General features: G+C 35.4%; 1 protein-coding gene across 3 annotated transcripts in view; it reads left to right on the top strand.

Annotated features, from left to right (window-relative positions):
- Positions 1-9,401: 9,401 nt before the first annotated feature.
- CRISP1 (cysteine rich secretory protein 1) overlaps positions 9,402-20,537 on the top strand; it is a 44,181-nt gene continuing 33,045 nt past the window's right edge. For 2 of the 3 annotated variants that reach the window (XM_002816980.5, XM_009241948.4), the window contains exon 1: positions 19,967-20,073. The gene's annotated coding sequence lies outside the window, so the exon portion shown is untranslated. Of the gene's footprint in view, positions 9,490-19,966; positions 20,074-20,537 lie in introns of those variants that run through there. The other variant, XM_024248759.3, reaches the window with a different exon arrangement.

Genomic DNA, 20,537 nt, shown 5'->3' with positions numbered 1-20,537 from the left:
ATCCCCCAGCATTGACTGTTGGTGCAGATATAATCTGTGTGCTTGCAGAAGAGAGAGGGCATTGATCACAGGACTTTGAATTAGAACTCAATGCTGCCCTGGCACAACAGAACGAAAACCAGGATGAACTCAGTCAGTGCCTACAGAGGAAAGTTCTGGGAAGCCCTGCCACCATGGGCTAAAGGACTCTGGGGTTCTAAATAAACTTGAAAATAAGTCTAGGCCACAAGTACTGCAAATCCTAGGCAAGCTGTGGTGCTGTGCTGAACTTGGAGCTGGTGGACTTGGTGTACATGTGACCCAGCAAGACACCAGCCAGGGTAGCCAAGGGAGGAAAGGAGAGGAAAGAGTAACGGGGACTTTCTCTTGCATCTTGGGCCACAGTTGGGTAGAGCAACAAGCAGGCTCCTGGTATTCCTGATTCCAGGCCTTGGCTCCTGGTTCTGGGCCAGAATGGAGCCACTTGCCCTGAAGGAAGAGACCCCAGCCTAGAAGCATTCACCACAAGCTGACTGAAGAGCCCATGGGCTCTGAATGAAAATCGGCAGTAGCCAGGCAGCACTTGCTGTGGGCCTGGGGCACTAGTGGACACAGACAGAAACTCCTCTGCTTGAGGTAAGGGGAAGAAAGCATGGGGAAGACTTTGTCTTGCAGCTTGGGTGCCAGCCTAGCCACAATAGAATGGAGCACCAGGTAGATTCTTAAGGTTCCCTACTCTAGGCCCTGGCTGCCAGACAGTATCTTTCAGGGCTAAGAGAAATCATCACCCTTAAGAGAAGAAAGCAAGCCTAGCTGGATTGTCATCTGCTGATTGTAGAGCCCCTTGGGCCTTGAGTGAACATAGGTGGTAGCTAGGCAGTGGTCATTGAGGGCCTTGGGTGTGACCCAATGTTGTGCTGTGCCGATAATAACAGGTCTTACCCAGTACAGTCCCAGTGGTAGTGGGCACAAGTATAATTGTGTCATCCCTCCCCAGCTCCCGGGAGCTCAGCCCAGAGACAGACTGTTTGTTTGGGGAAAAGTAAAGGAAGAGAACAAGAGTCTCTGCTTTGTAATTCAGGGAATTCTCCCAGATCTAACTGAAGGCCTCCACAACACCAAAGACTTAGATCACGATACCCATGTCTCTTTGAAAATCTGGAAACCTTCCGAAGAAGAATGGATACAAATAAGCCCAGACTGTGAAGATTACAATAAATATCTAATTTTTCATTGCCCAGACAATGATGAACATCCATGAGCATCAAGATCATCCAGAAAAACATGACCTCACCAAACAAATGAAATAAATGAAATAAGGCCCCAGTGACCCATCCTGGAGAGACAGAGACATGTGACTTTTCAGACAGATAATTCAAAATAGCTATTTTGAGGATGCTCAATAAAATATAACACAGGGGAGAAATTAAGAATTCTGCCAGATAAATCAAACAAAGAGATTGAAATAATTAAAAAAGAATCAAGCAGAAACTCTGGAGCTGAAAAATGCAGTTGATATACTGCAGAATGCATTAGAGTCTCTTAACAGCAGAATTAATCAAGTAGAAGAAAGAATTAGTGAGCTTAAAGTCAGGCTATTTGAAAATACACAGGCAGAGGAGACCAAAAATAAAAATAAAAATAAAAAAATGAAGCATGCCTATGAGATCTAGAGAATAGCCTCAAAAGGGCAAATCTAAGATTTATCGGCCTTAAAGAGGAGGTACAAAGAGAGATTGGGGTAAGAAAATCTATTCAAAGGGATAATAACAGAGAACTTCCCAAACCTAGAAAAAGATATCAGTATTCAAGAACAAGAAGATTATAGAACACCAAGCAGATTTAATCCAAATACACCTACATCAAGGCATTTAACAATCAAATTCCCAAAGGTCAAAGATAAAGAAAGAATCCTAAAAGCAGCAAGGGAAAACAAACAAATAATATACAAAGGAACTTCAATACATGTGGCATTAGCCTTCACAGTGGAAACCTCAGAGGAGACTTCTCCTCTCCTTACAGGCCAGGAGAAAATTGAATGATATGTTTAAAGTACTGAAGAGAAACAACTCTTATCTTAGAATAGCATATCAAGGGAAAACATCCTTTAAACATAAAGAAGAAATAAAGACTTTTCAGACAAAAAAAGGTGAAGTATTTCATCAACACGAGACTTGTCATACAAGAAATGCTAAGGGGACTTTGGGAGGCCAAGGTGGGCAGATCATGAGGTCAGGAGATTGAGACCATCCTGGCTAACATGGTGAAACCCCGTCTCTACTAAAAATACAAAAAAATTAGCTGGGCGTGGTGGTGTGTGCCTGTAGTCCCAGCTACTCGGGAGGCTGAGGCAGGAGAATGGTGTGAACCTGGGAGGCAGAGCTTGCAGTGAGCCAAGATCATGCCACTGCACTCAAGCCTGGGCGACAGAGCAAGACTCTGTCTCAAAAAAAAAAAAAAACAGAAAAGAAAAAAGAAAAAAAAGAAATGCTAAGGGGAGTTCTTCAACCTGGAATAAAAGGAAGTTAATGGTAAATATACATTATCTGAAGGTACAAACCTGATTTATAATAGTTAGCATACAGAAAAATACAGAATATTATAAAGCTGTAATTGTGGTATGTAAACTACTCATAACTTGGGTAGAAAGACTAAAAGATAAACATCAAAAATAAAAACTATAACAACTTTTCAAGACATAGACATCCTATTATATGTTATATAATAAGATATAATTAGAAACAATAAGAAGCTAAAAATGGGGGAATGAAGTTAAAGTGTATAGTTTTTATTAGTTTTCTCTTTGTGTGTTTATTTCTGCAATCAGTGCTAAGTTGTCATCAGTTTAAAATAATAGATTGTAAGGTATTATTCGCAAGCCTTATAGTAACCTCAAATTAAACAATCTATAACAGATACAAAGAAAAAGCAAAAAAGTAAAACTTATCACCAGCAAAAGTCACCTTCAACAAAAGGAAGACCGGAGGGAGGGAAAGAGGAAAGAGAAGACAACAAAACAACCAAAAAACAAATAACAATATGGCAGGAGTAAGTTCTTACTTATTAGTAGTAACAATATAAATTAAACTCTCCAATCAAAAGATGTATAGTGGCTGAATAGACAAAAAATAAAAAGAAAAAAGATCCAATTATTTGTTGCCTACAAGAAACATACCTCACCCATAAAGACACACAGACTAAAAATGAAGGGGTGGAAAAGTATATGTAATGGAAATGGAAACCCAAAAAGAGCTGGAGTAGCTATACTTATATGAAATGAAATAGATTTCAACACAAAAACTGTAAAGAGAGACAAGAGGTTCTTATATAATGACAAAGGGTAAATAGAGTAAGAGGATACAATTGTAAATATATATGCACTCAACACTGGAAGACACAGATATATAAAGCAAATATTATTAGAGCTAAAGAGAGAATAGGCACAAATATAATAATAGCTGGAGACTTCAACACTCCACTTTCAGCATAGAACATATCATCGAAACAGAAAATCAAGAAAGAAACATTGACCTTAATCTGCACTATAGACCAAATGGACTTAATAGATGTTAAGAGAACATTTCATCATATGGCTACAGAATATGCATTCTTCTCCTCAGAAAATGGGTCGTTCTCAAGCATAAACTATACATTAACTCACAAAATAAGCCAAAAGTTTAACAAAACCTGAAATAATATCAAGTATCTAATCTGACCACAAAGGAATAAAACTAGAAAGAAAATGTGGTACATATACACCATGGAATACCATGCAGCCATAAAAAAGAAGAATATCATGTTCTCTACAAGGACATGGATGGAGCTAAAGGCCACTGTCCTTAGCGAACTAACACAGGAACAAAAAACAAATATTGCATGTTCTCACTTATAAGTAGGAGCTAAATGATGAGAATGTATGGACACATAGAGGGGAACAACAGATACCGAGGCCACCTGGATGGTGGAAGTTGGGAGGAGGAAGAGGATCAGTAAAAATGACTGTTGGGTACTGGGCTTAGTACCTGAGTGATGAAATAATCAGTTCAACAAACCCCTGTAACACAAGCTTACCCATATAACAAAATTGCACATGTGCCCCGGACTTAAAGTAAAAGTTAAAAAATAAAGAAATCAATAACCAAAGGAATTTTGGAAACTTTACAAACACATAGAAATTAAGCAATATGCTCTTGAATGGCCAGTGGGTCAATGAAGAAATTAAGAAAAAAATTTAGAAATTTTTAGAAACAAAAGAAAGTGAAACACAATATACCAAAATGTATGGGATACAATGAAAACAGTACTAAAAGGAAAATTTATAGCCATAAGTGCCTACATCACAAAAGTAGAAAAACTTCAAACAAGCATCCTAATAATGCATCTTAAAGAATTAGAAAAGAAAAAGCAAACCAAACCCAAAATTAGTAGAAGAAAAGAAATATGATCAGAGAAGAAATAAATGAAATTAAAACCAAGAAAACAATATAAAGGATGAATGAAATCAAAAGTTTGTTTTTAGAAAAGGTAAACAAAATTGGCAAACATTTAGCCTGACTATAAAAAAGAGAATACTCAAATAAATAAACTCAGAGATGAAAAAGATATTACAGCCAATACCACAGAAATTCAAAGGATCATTGGTGGTTACTCTGAGCAACTATATGCCAATAAATTGGAAAACCTAGAAGAAATGAATAAATTCCTAGACACATACAACCTACCAGGATTGAACCATAAAAAAATTCAAAACCTGACCAGTTACAGGTAATGAGATTGAAGCTGTAATAGTCTCATAGCAAAGAAAAGCCCAGGACCCAATGGCCACTGCAGAATTTTACCAAACATTTAAAGAACTAATACTATTCAAACTATTGCAAAAAATAGAGGAAGAATGAATACTTCCAAACTCATTCCTCGAGGCCAGAATTAACCTGGTATCAAAACCAGAAAAAGACACATCAAAAAAAGAAAACTACAGACCAATATCCTTGATAAACATTAATGCAAAAATCCTCAACAAAGTATTAGCAAAGTGAATCCAACAAAGTATTAGCAAAGTGAATCCAACAAAATATTAAAAATACTATTCATCATGCCCAAGTGGGATTTATTGCAGCATGTAAGGATGGCTCAACCTAAGCAAATCAATGTAATACATTGTAGTAACAGAATGAAAGACAAAACTATATGATCATTTCAATTGATGCTGAAAAAAATTCAATAAAATTCAACATCTCTCCATAATAAAAGCCCTCAAAAAACTAGGAATAGAAGAAACATACCTCAGTACAATAAAAGCCATATATAACACACACACAGCTAATATCATACTGAATGGGGAATAACTGAAAGCCTTTCCTCTGAGATCTGGATAATGACAACGATGCCAACTTTTACGACTGCTATTTAACATAATACTGGCAGTTCTAGATAGAGAAATCAGGCAAGAGAAAAAATAAAAGATATCCAAATTGGAAAGGAATAGTCAAATTATCCTTGTTTGCAGATAATATGATCTTATATTTGGAAAAACCTAAAGACTCCAAATACACACACACAAAACTACTAGAACTGATAAAAAAAATCAGTAAAGTTACAGGATACAAAATCAATATACAAAATTAGTAGCATTTCTATATGCCAACAGTGAACAATGTGAAAAAAGAAATTTAAAAAGTAATCCCATTTACAATAGCCACACATAAAATTAAATATCTAGAATTTAACTTAACCAAAACAAGTGAAAGATTTTTATAATGAAAACCATAAAACACTGAGGAAGGAAATTGAAGAGAACACCAAAAAAAAAAAAATGGAAAAATATTCCATGGTTCATGGATTGGAATAATTAATAGGATTAAAACATCCTTACTACCCAAAGCAATCTACAGATTTAATGCAATCCCCATCAAAATACCAATGACATTCTTCACAGAACCAGAAAAGATAATCCTAAAATTTATATGAAACCACAAAATACCTAGAATAGCGAAAACTATTCTGAGCAAAAAGAATAAAACTGGAGGAATCACATTACCTGACTTCAAATTATACTACAGAGCTATAGTAACCGAAACTGCTTGGTATTGGCATAAAAACAGACCCATAGACCAATGGAACAGGATGGAGAACCTAGAAACAAATTGATACATCTACAGTGAACTCATTTTCAACAAAAGTGTCAACAACATACATTGGGGAAAGGACATTCTCTTCAATAACTGATCCTGGGAAAACTGGATATCTATATTCAGAAGAATGAAACTAGACCCTGTCTCTTGCCATATACAAAAATCAAATCAAAATGGATTGAAGACTTAAATCAAAGACCTCAAACTATGAAACTACTGCCAGAAAACATTGAGGAAATTCTCCAGGACATTGGGCTGGGCAAAGATTTTTTGAATAGTATCCCACAAGCACAGGAAACTAAAGCAAAAATTGACAACTAGGATCACATCAAGTTAAAATCTTCTGCACCATAAAGGAAACAATCAATGAAATGACAACATAAACCAAAGAATGGGAGAAAAGATTTACAAACTATCTGACAGAGGTTTAATAACCAGAATATGTAAGTAGGTGAAACAACTCTAAAGAAAAAATTCTAATAATCTGATTTAAAAATAGGCAAAAATCTGAATACACATTTCTCAATAGAAGACAAACAAATGGCAAGTAAGTATACCAAAAGATGCTCAACACCATTGACCAGAGAAGTGCAAATGAAAACTACAATGACATATTATCTTAGCCCAGTTAAAATGACTTTTATGCAAAAGACAGGCAATAATAAATGCTGGTGAGGATGTGAAGAAAAGGGAACGCTCGTACACTGTTAGTGGGAATATAAATTAGTACAACCACTATGAAGAACAGTTTGGAGGTTTCTCAAAAAACTAAAAATAGAACTATTATATGATCCTAGCAATTCCATTCCTAGGTATATAGCCAAAAGAAAGGAAATCAGTATATCAAAGAAATACCTCCACTCTCATGTTTATTGCAGCACTATTCACAGTAGCCATGATTTGGAAGCAACCTAAGTGACTATCAATAGACAAATAAATAAAGAAACTGTGATATATACTCCATATATATACAATGGAGTCCTATGCAGTCATAAAAAAGAATGAGATACTGTCATTTGCAACAACATGGATGGAACTGGAGGACATTATGTTAAGTGAAATAAGCCAGGCACAGAAAGACAAATTTTGCATGTTCTCATTCATTTGTGGGATCTCAAAATTAGAATAAATGAACTCATGGAGATAGAGAGTAGAATGATGGTTACCAAAGGCTGGAAAAGTTTGTTGGGTGGGGCAGGTTGGGAAGTGGGGATGGTTAAGGGTTAGAGAAAATATACTTAGATAGAATAAATAAGATCTAGTATTTGATAGCACAACAGGTGACTATAGTCAACAATATTTTATCACACATTTAAAAATTACTAAAATAATAGAATTAGATTTTTAACACAAAGAAAGGATAAATAATTGGGGTAATGGGTACTTCATTTGCCCTGATGTGATTATTATGCACTGTATGCCTGTATCAAAATATCTCATGTACCCCATAAATATATACACTCACTCTGTATCAAAAAAATAAAAATAAAAGTAAAGGACAAAAAACATGGGAGGAAGAAAACACAGCAGAAGTTAAAAAAATACAGTGTGTAGTAAGCTTTTAATCAAAACACATTATAAGTGGACACTAAAAACTTGCTGTTGTTTGTTGTTGCTGTTTAACAGCAGATACAGGTATTCTGGTGATGCTACTCTATTGCTTAGTTAGCCTAAACACATTATTTTTCACTATATTAATGGTATATCATAATTGTTTTCTGTTAAGTATTTATGTGTGAATAACTGTAAGAAAATTATTGGTTATAGATTGCATATATATTTAGAGTCAGAAATAATGGCAATGCCAAGCAACCACAGATTGTCCAAGTAGGTGGCTGAGATAGTAACACCTTTGCTTTCTGATGGTTCAATGTACACAAACCTTGGTTCACGCACAAAATTATTTTAAAATATTGTATAAAATTATCTTCAGGCTATGTGTAAAGTATATATGAAATGTGAATAAGTTTATGTTTAGACTTGGGTCCTATCCCCAGGATATCTCATTATGTATATGCAAATATTTTAAAATAAAAAAATTGAAATCCCAAACGTTTCTTGTCCCAAACATTTTGGATAAGGGATACTCAACCTATATTTCATTAATATAGCCACATCAAACACATTGAACTCTGAATTGTGTTCGGATTTTTTCATCTGAGTTTTCACCACAAAATTATTTCTCTGCAAAATGTCTTCCTAGTTTGCTGAAGATTGACCCCATTGTTTGTTCTTGGTGACCAATTTATGAATTATCAGAAATATCACCCTCACTAAAACTATGCAAGAGAGAAAGGGCATTTTTAATTTTGTTTCATTTACCTTATCTGTTTTAAAATGATGTGAAGCAGAAGACAATATTATTTAAAAATCTAGACTCAGAAGCTATGGGGCCTGGATTCCTATAGTTCTGAGATTTTAAGTTGCTTCTCAGAACCATACTCCATTCGTATATAAGACAGAAATGATAATATCTTCTATTACACACGGATATTGTCATTTTCTTAACTGCATTAAGGAAGAATTGTAAATGGATTAAGAAAATTCTTCCTCTTCTTATATTAGTGGAGAAAAATGTCCCCTTAGCAGACAAGGTGAGAGGTAAAGGAGCAGAACCTGGAACAGGTACAATTAAACATATGCCTTTGTGAGAGGCTGAGGTAGCATCCTTGTTTTTGCTTGCTGTTGAAAAATATTTGGATAATATACAGCATACTCTGGTAGATAGTTGTATATATCATTTTATTTATTTGTGCAATGTGATTACTAGATCAGAGATTTTTGACTATTAGTTTGACTGTTGAGGTTTTTCTCCAGGTCATGTTGATGCAAGTGATTTTAAAGTAACATCACATGGAACATTGTCTTTCCGCTGGTGGTCTGAATTAAAAAATTGGCTCCCAAATTTATATAAGGCCACGACTTTTCATCTATATTGTCAATAAACATTCCATTCTAATAGAAGGAGTACTTTGTGAGAGAGAGTAATTTGTGGGACTATATAAATCCAATGTCATGATTCACTCCTACCCATTTGCTCTCTCCCCTTCTGACCTGCTTGGAATTTCTGGACCAGAAAGAATCATTGAACATATCGCCTGTAGTAGGCCATCAGGTTCATACCATGAGAGTAGGCCTATATTGACTTTATCTTAAATAAATCTGCAAAAGCCTAAAGGCAAGATCTAAGCTTTAAAGGGCTCAAATTTTCTGAAAGTACAAAAAAAAAGTTGGAAAGTTATTTCGTGTGTGTGTGTGTGTGTGTGTGTGAGCTTCATGCATTCATAGTCCAGTTTCTTTGCAGCTACCAGGACAGAGCTTGGTGAGGTAATTCTTTTTTTCTTCAACTTTTATTTTAAGTTCAATGGTACATGTGCAGGTTAGTTACATAGGTAAATGTGTGCCATGGTGGTTTGCTGCACAGATCATTCCATAACCTAGGTATTAAGCCCAGCAACCATTAGCTATTCTTCCTGATGCTCTCCCTCCCCCTATCTTCCCTTCTGACAGGCCCTAGTGTGTGTCGTTCCCCCTCATGTGTCCATGAATTCTCATCATTCAACAACCACTTACAAGTGAGAATATGTAGTGTTTGGTTTTCTGTTCCTGTGTTAGTTTGTTAAGGATAATGGTTTCCAAGTCCTTCCATGTCCCTGCAAAGGAGATAATCGTGTTCCTCTTTATGGCTGCATAGTGTTCCATGGTATATATGTATCACATTTTCTTTACCCAGCCTAAAATTGATGGGCATTTAAGTTGATTTTATGTCTTTGTTCTTAATAATAGTGCTGCTGTGAACACACATGTGCATGTATCCTTATAATAGAATATTTATATTCGTTTGAGTATATACCCAGTAATGAAATTACTGGGTCAAATGGTATTTCTGCCTCCAGGTCTTTGAGGAATTTTCATAGTCTTCCACAATTGTTGAACTAATTTACACTCCCACCAACAGTGTAAAAGCATTCCTTTTTCTCTGCAACCTTATCAGCATCTGTTGTTTTTTGACTTTTAATAGTAGTCATTCTGACTGGAGTGAGATGGTATTTCATTGTGGTTTTGATTTGCATTTCTCTAATGATCAGTGATGTTCAGCTTCTTTTCATATGTTGTTGCCTGCACGAATGTCTTCTTTTGAGAAGTATCTGTTCATGTCCTTTGCCCATCTTTTAATGGTGGTGTTTGTTTTTTTCTTGCAAATTTGTTTAAGTTCCTTGTACTCTCTGGATATTAGACCTTTGTCAGATGAATAGACTGCAAAAATTTTCTTCCATTCTGTAGACTGTCTGTTCACTCTGATGATAGTTTCTTTTGCTGTGCAGAAACTCTTTAGTTTAATTAGATCCCATTTGTCGATTTTTGCTTTGTTGAAATTGCTTTTGGCATTTTCATCATGACATCTTTGCCCATGCCTATGTCTAGAATGGTATTGCCTAGATTTTTTTTAGGGTTTTTGTAGTTTGAGGTTTTACATTTAAGACTTTAATCCATCTTGAGTTAATTTTTGTATAAGGTGTAAGGAAAGAATCCAGTTTCAATTTCCTGCATATGGCTAGCCAGTTCTCCCAGCACCATTTATTCAATAGGAATACTTACCCATTGCTTGTTTTTGTCAGGTTTGTTGAAGATCAGATGGTTGTAGGTACATGGTCTTATTTCTGAGTTCTCTATTCTGTTCCACTGGTCTATGTATCTGTTCTTGTGCCAGTACCATGCTGTTTTGATTACTGTAGCCTTGTAGTATAGTTTGAAGTTGGGTAGAGTGATGCCTCCAGCTTTGTTCTTTATGCTGAGAATTTTCTTGGCTATTTGGGGTCTTGTTTTGTTCTACATACATTTTAAAATAAAATTTTCTAATTCTGTGAAGAATGCCAATGATAGTTTAATGGGAATAGCATTGAATCTATAAATTACTTTGGGCAGTATGTCCATTTTCACGATATTGATTCTTCCTGTCCATGAGCATGGAATATTTTTCTATTTGTTTGTGTCCTTTTGATTTGTTTGAGCAGTAGTTTGTAGTTATCCTTGATGTAGTCCTTCACTTCCTCTGTTAGCTATATTCCTAGGAAGCAATTGTGAATGGGAGTTCATTCATGATTTGGCCCTCTGCTTGCCTCTTGTTGGTATATAGGAATATTATTGACTTTTGCACATTGACTTTGTATTCTGAGACTTTGCTGAATTGAAGTTGTTTATTAGTTTAAGAATCTTCTGGGCTGAGACAATGGGGTTTTCTATATATAGGATCGTGTCATCTGCAAACAGAGTTTGACTTCCTCTATTCCTATTTGAATACGCTTTATTTTCTTCTCTTGCCTGATTGCCTAGGCCATAATTTCCAATAATTTGTTGAAGAGGAGTGTTGTGAAAGGGCATCCTAGTCTTGTGCCAATTTTCAAGGAAAATGCTTCCAGCTTTTGCCCATTTGGTATTATGTTTGCTGTGGGTTTGTCACATATGGCTCTTATTATTTTGAGGTATATTCCTTCAATACCTAGTTTATTGAGAGTTTTTAACATGAATGGGATGTGGTTTTCTTTAACAAAGGCCTTTTCTGCATTCTATTGAAATAGTCATGTGGTTTTTGTCTGTAATTCTGCTTATGTAATGAATCACATTTATTGATTTGCGTATGTTGGACCAAACTTGCATCCTGGAGATGAAGGCAGCTTGATTGTGGTGGATAAGTTTTTTGATGCACTACTGGATTTGGTTTGGCAGTATTTTATTGAGAATTTTTGAATCAATGTTCATCAAGGATATTGGCCTGAAGTTTTTGTTGTCGTTGCTGTATCTCTACCAAGTTTTGGTATCAGGATGATGCTGGCCTCATAAAATAATATCCTGAAGGCAGGCTGGAAGGACTGAGTCAACCAACCCTTAAAAATGGTGGTTTTCCTACCCCAGGAGGAAATTTATTTCTAACATTTACATTCAAAATCAAATGTCATTACTCTTTGCACATTATCAGTTATGATTTGAACTTCTCTGGAAGAACATGAAGGGAAAAAAATCATGATTTTTCTGAGTGTTTTTAGTTATCTGAAATCAATTGGGTCTATTTTTTAAATGTTTTATAGCATTAGGCATCAGTACTTGCCTTAAGAAACTATATAACTGTTTTAGTTTTAATATTATTCAGAATTGCCATATTTACTATTCAATAGCTACTGAAGGAAGATCTATCATTGATAGTAATAACTACATTAGGTTTCTGGCTTGCTAAGGTTCTATTATTGACTGAAAATGTCTCCCTCCTCATTTGTTTATTTTTTTTCTAACTTTGGAAAGACAGAGAAAACTAAAATTCAACATGGTATATTAATTCAGGAAGAATACTTGGAGAGCATATATCCTATTTTCTATATTTAAAAATAAGAAAATCAAAGTAACTGTGGGTTGAGGAATGTATTTAAACCAATCGACTAATTAGGAATTTTCAGTCATACACAGATATCTGCTTGTGTCTATCAGTTTAACACTCCTTAAAATATATTAGTAGCTCAGCTTTATGGTTCTGATACACTGAAATGAAACTAGAGAAATAAAATCTGGAGGTCAAATGGGTTGTCAAGTTCATATTTTTGTTAAGTATAGGTACTGAACTTTAAAAAAAACTTTAAATATTTTATCTACTATTGTTAATAATTTCACTAAAGATAGAAATTTTACCACCAATAATATAAGCAATACATAATCTTGAAAGAAATAATATTCCTTCACATTTAATATAACCAGTTCTATAAATAACTCTGTTCCTTTTGCTCCATTTTGTTGATGAATAATGTAAACTTCATTCTTAATTATCAAAATTAAGTTCGAGTGTGCATAGTGAGAAACCATTTCAAGTGTTATATTCTCTAGGTAGGAAAAATAGCCTAACATGAGGACACATAAGGAAATTTTAGGGTGTTTGCTTTATGTTAGGGCCTGGCTGCCAAAGTGTAAACTAAAAATTTATGAAGACCAAGTTGAATATTGATTCATAATATTTGATCATTAATCAAATTAAATGGCATTTATTTTTAAAAATTAAGCAATGTGTCCTGAGATCTGCAATTTTACTTACGAGTTTCTTTGCGTAACTCCTTCCAGACACATATTTTGGAAAAATTTTCTTTATAGGAATAAGGAAAGTTGTGTTATATCCTTGAACAATTAGGTTTTTCTGGCTTATCCCTTTTTATTTTATTTTATTTTATTTTTTTATTTTTTATACTTAAGTTTTAGGGTACATGTGCACAACGTGCAGGTTAGTTACATATGTATACATGTGCCATGTTGGTGTGCTGCACCCAGTAACTTGTCATTTAACATTAGATATATCTCCAAATGCTATCATTCCATGCTCATGGGTAGGAAGAATCAATATCTTGAAAATGGCCATACTGCCCAAGGCCATTTATAGATTCAATGCCATCCTCATCAAGCTACCAATGAATTTCTTCACAGAATTGGAAAAAACTACTTTAAAGTTCATATGGAACCAAAAAAGAGCCCACAACGCCAAGTCAATCCTAAGCCAAAAGAACAAAGCTGGAGGCATCATGCTACCTGACTTCAAACTATACTACAAGGCTACAGTAACCAAAACAGCATGGTACTGGTACCAAAACAGAGATATAGATCAATGGAACAGAACAGAGCCCTCAGAAATAATGCCACATATCTACAACAATCTGATCTTTGACAAACCTGACAAAAACAAGAAATGGGGAAAGGATTCCCTATTTAATAAATGGTGCTGGGAAAACTGGCTAGCCATGTGTAGAAAGCTGAAACTGGATCCCTTCCTTACACCTTATACAAAAATTAATTCAAGATGGATTAAAGACTTAAACGTTAGACCTAAAACCATAAACACCCTAGAAGAAAACCTAGGCAATACCATTCAGGACATAGGCATGGGCAAGGACTTCATGTCTAAAACACCAAAAGCAATGGCAACAAAAGTCAAAATTGACAAATGGGATCTAATTAAACTAAAGAGCTTCTGCACAGCAAAGGAAACTACCATCAGAGTGAACAGGCAACCTACAGAATGGGAGAAAATTTTTGCAACCTACTCATCTGATAAAGGGCTAATATCCAGAATCTACAATGAACTCAAACAAATTTACAAGAAAAAACAAACAACCCCATCAAAAAGTGGGCATAGGATATGAACAGACACTTCTCAAAAGAAGACATTTATGCAGCCAAAAGACACATGAAAAAATGCTCACCATCACTGGCCATCAGAGAAACGCAAATCAAAACCACAATGAGATACCATCTCACACCAGTTAGAACGGCAATCATTAAAAAGTCAGGAAACAACAGGTGCTGGAGAGGATGTGGAGAAATAGGGACACTTTTACACTGTTGGTGGAACTGTAAACTAGTTCAACCATTGTGGAAGTCAGTGTGGCGATTCCTCAGGGATCTAGAACTAGAAATACCATTTGACCCAGCCATCCCATTACTGGGTATATACCCAAAGGATTATAAATCATGCTGCTATAAAGACACATGCACACGTATGTTTAATGTGGCACTATTCACAATAGCAAAGACTTGAAACCAACCCAAATGTCCAACAATGATAGACTGGATTAAGAAATGTGGCACATATACACTATGGAATACTATGCAGCCATAAAAAATGATGAGTTCATGTCCTTTGTAAGGACATGGATGAAGCTGGAAACCATCATTCTCAGCAAACTATCGCAAGGACAAAAAACCAAACACCACATGTTCTCACTCATAGGTGGGAATTGAACAATGAGAACACATGGACACAGGAAGGGGAACATCACACACTGGGGCCTGTTGTGGGGTGGGGGGAGAGGGGAGGGATAGCATTTGGCTTATCCCTTTTTAATGTGTACCTGTTTACAGATTTCTAATGTATTTCTACATATACTTCAAATGTGTGGTGGGTTGGACTTAGAAAAAATCGGCTTTGACTTTTGCTGAGTTTATGTTCAGTAGATTCATGGATTACTGCCCTGTAGATTGACCATTTTAGAAACACCCATCACTTTGTCCTCATTACTATGTCTATTTCCTGAAGCCATGTGATCATTACAATGTAACCTCTGTTCCAGTAGGGCAATTATTTTGTTCAAAACTATGTGTTCATCATCTTATATCTCACCTGGCATGGAGATGGCACTTAAATCAACATTTTTGGATAATGAGTGCATGTTAGAAGGAAGGCAGATACATACTTTTTTCTTTTTTTCTTTCTTTCTTTGTTTTTTTTTTTGTTTGTTTTGTTTTTTTGTTTTTGTTTTGAGGCGGAGTTTCTCTGTTATCCCCCAGGCTAGAGTGCAATGGCGCCATCTCTCAGCTCACTGCAACCTCCGCCTCATGTGTTCAAGCGATTCTCCTGCCTCAGCCTCCTGAGTAGCTGGGATTACAGGCACACACAACCACACCCGGCTAATTTTTGTATTTTTAGTAGAGACGGGGTTTCACCACATTGGCTAGGCTGGTCTCCAACAGCTGACCTCAGGTCATCCGCCCGCCTCGGCCTACCAAAGTGCTGGGATTACAGGCGTAAGCCACCACGTCTGGCCAATTTTGTTATTAGAAACCCAAACTAAAGTCTACATAAACAACCTTAACAAAATTTGGGGATTAATTTGGAGCAGAAAACAATATCCTTCATAACTCAAGGATGTTGTTATGTATACAGAGTTAAACGACTCAAGTAAATTTAGCTGAGTCTCACAAGAAACTGAAGTTTAGAAATTAAATCATATAAACTTGCATAATTGTCTGTATTAACAGGCTCTCTTGACCTTGACTTCGAGTCAGTTTTGGCCAAAGTCCAAGGTATGTATTTACTTACTTCCCAACCTGAAGAAGTTCTATGGGGTAGCTGTGTTTCAATACCTGAGGCCACAGCTTCTTGCAAGGCAGCCCTTTCCACACAGCTCCCTCACTTTCCAACCTACAATAACTCCTGCTTTCTCTCACCCATTCAGGCTAGGAGTGACAAATTTACTACTACTGGTTACTCTATTGTCCATACTGGTATTATTATACCCTACCCTCAACTTTGGAAATTTCCATCATTAAACTCTCCCTCAATTGCCCAGTTTGAGTATGTCATCTTTTTGTGTTGGCATCCTAGCTGACACAAATTCCAAATTAACTGTATCTAAATCTCTACAGTCCTTTTTGAGAAAGATCCATGTGATTGCTAGACTTGGTATTGGTTAGGAAGTTTGTTTTTGTGACAGTGCAATTTATTTGTCTAGCTTTCTTTCTTAGTCTGTTTGGCCTGTGGTAATAAAAATACCTTAGACTGGGTAATGTATAAAAAACAAAAATTTATTTCTCACAGTTCTGTAGGCTGGGAAGTCCAAGATCAAAGAGCTGTTAGATTTAAAGTCTGATAAGGGACCTCTTCCTTATAGATGGCACTTTCTAGCTGCATCCTCACATGGCAAAAACGGCACAGGCACTCCCTCCAACCTTGTTTGGGTTTAGTACCCACGGGATTAGTCCCCTTATAAACGAGATTGAAGGGAATGGAGCCCTTTTGACTTAGTCTTTCCCAAAAGGCCCTAACTCTTAATACAATCACATTAGGTATTAGGTTCCAACATATAAACTTTGAGGGGACACCAACATTTAGACCATAGTACCTTCCTTTTCCATTTACATTTTTGGCATGATTTTTAAACACTTTTACTCCTGAGAAAGAAAGGATACTCTGTTTTCGTACTTCCAGCTTTATACTGACATCTTTCTGGTAACTTGAAAGGAATCACAAGGCTTTCCTCAAGTGGGCCATAGAAAAAACTCAATTTAAAGTTAAAAAGAGGTTAGTGGTAGGAATGTATGATGGCAGTTTCCAGGATAGCTGCAAGAATGCTTGCCTCCTGGTAGTTATGCTCTTGTGTGGTCTTCTTGTTAATCGAATTAGAACTAGACTCTGTGAACAATAGAATATTAAACTGTGTGACTTCTCACTCTACGTCATAAAAGGCATTGCAGCCTCTTCTGTGTTCTTGCATCATTTGCTCAGGAGTAGATAACTGTCAAGTTATAAGGATAATCAGAAGCCCTGTGGAAAGGCCAATCTGGAGAGCAACTAGGGCTTCCCACCAACAAACAGTACCAACTTGCAAGTCATATAAGTAAATCAATTTGGAAGCAGGAAAGCCATCAGAGACATAAATGTCTGCAGCCTCAACTGACAACTGATTGCAATCAATGAGGCACCATAAACTAAATGTGCACAGTCAAGCCATCATTGAATACTGATTCCCAGAAACCAAGAGACCACATTTATTGCTTTAAATCATTGAGCCTTGGGATTATTTATTATGAGAAGTAGACAGCTAAAACAAAGTTGAATAGAAGGATAAATGTATATTGACTTTCATTCTGATTATGAAAGCTATAAATTGTAGAAGAAGAGGGGAAAATTTCAAAGGGCCATTAATCTCCCAGGGTTCTTAAAATTCAAATTCAAAAACTGACTTTGCTTTATTTTATGCACAACATAAGTTTGAATTTGTTAAAGTCTAGAGTACTTTTTGGCCTGAGTTTCTGAGCAAGTCTGGAGTCATTGAGCCCTTGCAACATAAAGAACTTTGAAGCATAAGCACAATTTTACTGAGTGGTATGAACAAGCAATCAGACACAAATGGGATTGTTGTAGGTAAGAGTTCAGTCATGGAGAAAGTGAAGGGAAAGGAGGGGATGTCTGTGTCCAGTGGATAATTAGAATAAAGCCACAGCCAGAATATATGCAAAATTATTTTACAAATATGATTTTAAAATCACATTTAACACATGAATGCTTCCTTCAATATGTATTATATATTTGTGCTTTCTAAAATTTTTGTTAGCCAAATTCTGAGTAAATGATTGATTTAAAGGTTCTTTTTAAAATGGATATATTCAGACAAACATGATGTGATTGTAAACACATTAGCCTTTATCTATCTCTCAAGATTTTTCTGGGATAATCCAGTTAGAAATATTCTATCATGTTATGATATGCTAGATAAATGTGTCAGATTATTATTTTAGGGAAAAAAAGTTATTGTAGATAATTTCCTACTATGCTAAAAAGCTTAAACAGAAAGAGAACAATCTATGAAAATAGGAAATTTATGAACAGAAACAGCCAACTGGCACCCATGTTTGGGACTTACATGCAAATCAAGTTATTCTTTGCTTTCCAACACTTCCCAAATTCTTTTAAAACCATATTTGAAGCTGGATAGCAGCTCTATATGAAGACATCAGTGCTATAAATACAGACAGCATTGTGTTGGGTAGAGCAATGCCAGGAATTGACAGGACCAACAGATAAAACCAGAGCAATTAAGTTTCCATAAACACTTGACTTGATGTTGAATCAACACTCTCCTTTATAAACAGCAGTTTAGCAAGAAATAAATGACAATTATACATTTCCAATATATAAACCATGCTGGTTTGCTGAAGTAATAGCATTCTTTTCCAGCTTTCTTTTTACAATGTAGTTTGTTGGAGAAAGTTGCTCAATAATTTGTGTTAATTTCAAGATCATGTAAAATTCTTTAAAGTCAATTAAAGTTAAGCTAAAGATAATTCATCTTATCCATGAAAGAGTTTACAGATAAGCTTTTGTATGTTTTTAGATTAACACCATCTCCCTCAACCAAAAAAAAAATTCTTCTAGCTATAGGTGAGCAATTTTTAGTGATGTTTAGTTCTCCTTTCCTGCAGATGGTTTTCTGGACATTCATTATATACTTTAGCAAGACCAGAAAGTTCTATCTTAAGAGCCTCTGATCTTTCTTTTAATTTTTATTTCCTAACCCTCACCCCAGAACTAACACAAAATAACTTATGACGACACAATTCTTACCTTATTTTTACTCTTTCCTTTTAGATATTCAATTGCCCTTTCTTAAGCAAGATACAAGAAAAATATTTTTTATTAAATAATAATGTCTTCTTTCTTACAAAGAACAAAGACTTAATTCATAATTTTGAAAAGATGCCAGCAAGCTATGACTTCAATATAAGCAGCCATGCACTCACATATACAAACATTTCCCAAGTTTTCAGAATAATAAGACAATTCAAAAACATGATTATACCTAGTTTCAGAGTAAATTTTCTATTCTCATCTGTGATTTCTGTCTGTGTGATATTTCTTTCTTTGTTCTAAGTGTCCTGTGATATTTCTAATCATGTGACTCAAATGACTTCTGGAAGTTTTAGTGTTTTACAATTTAGTGTGCAGTATTTCTAGACCTCTCAATGTAGTTAGTGGCTTCCACATTGTTTCTGGACAAATCTCTATTAGAATTCTCCCAAATTGCAGACAGTTCTCCTTTTAACTAGGAAGTTCTTAGGAAAATGGACTGTTTATCTTTTCATTCCCAGAGCCTCTCCAAGTATGTGGCACATTATAGAACAGTTACCAAACTCCATAAGATTGTATAGTTTATATGTTTGGTGATTCTATGTATCCTCAGCATCTAGAAGAGAGCATAAATCATCTTAAGACCTCAATAAATAATTACTGAATGAATTTAATAAAGTTGAGAGGTTTCTACCCTTTTCTGGACCAGCAAGTCATTTTCCCTTACAGTGACCTTTGTTATCTGATTGTGACTCTGCTGAATCATGCAACTAATCTTTGCAGTTTGTTCCCAAGGTAAAAGTTTAAAATTGGTGAGCTCCATTGATGATGTTGCCTGGGTTACAAACTAGAAATGTCCCCACAATCATGATTTGTAATCTTCACAGACTCTAGATTTGTTCTGATTATCATGTATTCATGCCTGGTGTCCACCGTAAATCCCTTGATCTGTTATAGGCATTTACCTTGTACTGACTGCCTCATTGAACAAATCTCCCCTGTGGACTGTCATTTAAAAGCACGAGTACACTACATAGAGAAAGGCTGGGTTCTTATCAGGACACAAATTTAAAGGCTGTGTGGACTTGGGTAAGTTATATAATATCTTTCTCAGTTTCTTTATTTGAAAATAAGATTCATAAGTGACTACCCAAAAGCATTGTTATAATGTTAAATGAGATTACATGTAAAGTTTTATTCTAATGCTATTGTTATCTAAAAGTAAATGTTAGTTATCTCCATGCTTTAATAAAGGGGTTTATAAGCTAAGATATACTATACAAATACAAAGTAATATTACATGTTGAGTTCATTCTCATGAACTTCTTGGGGAGGGCTTAGAAGAAACATTTTTTCACGTAGGGACAATTAACATATGGTTCTATAGATCTGAAAATGACAAGGTAGGCATCTTTTATCTCACAAAATATTGAAAATGCTTCCAAAAGAATTAGCCAGTAATAAGCGGTCATACTCAAACAAGTAGTGGTCCTCTGTCTCTTTTATAACTTGACATTTTGTTTTGGGGAGTTGCTAGACATTTAATGGATAAT

The sequence above is a fragment of the Pongo abelii genome, chromosome 5 (genome assembly GCF_028885655.2).
Source record: "Pongo abelii isolate AG06213 chromosome 5, NHGRI_mPonAbe1-v2.0_pri, whole genome shotgun sequence".
Taxonomy (NCBI): Eukaryota; Metazoa; Chordata; class Mammalia; order Primates; family Hominidae; genus Pongo; species Pongo abelii.
Note: the sequence above shows the minus strand (reverse complement) of the source record. Positions and strands in the feature narration are given on the sequence as shown.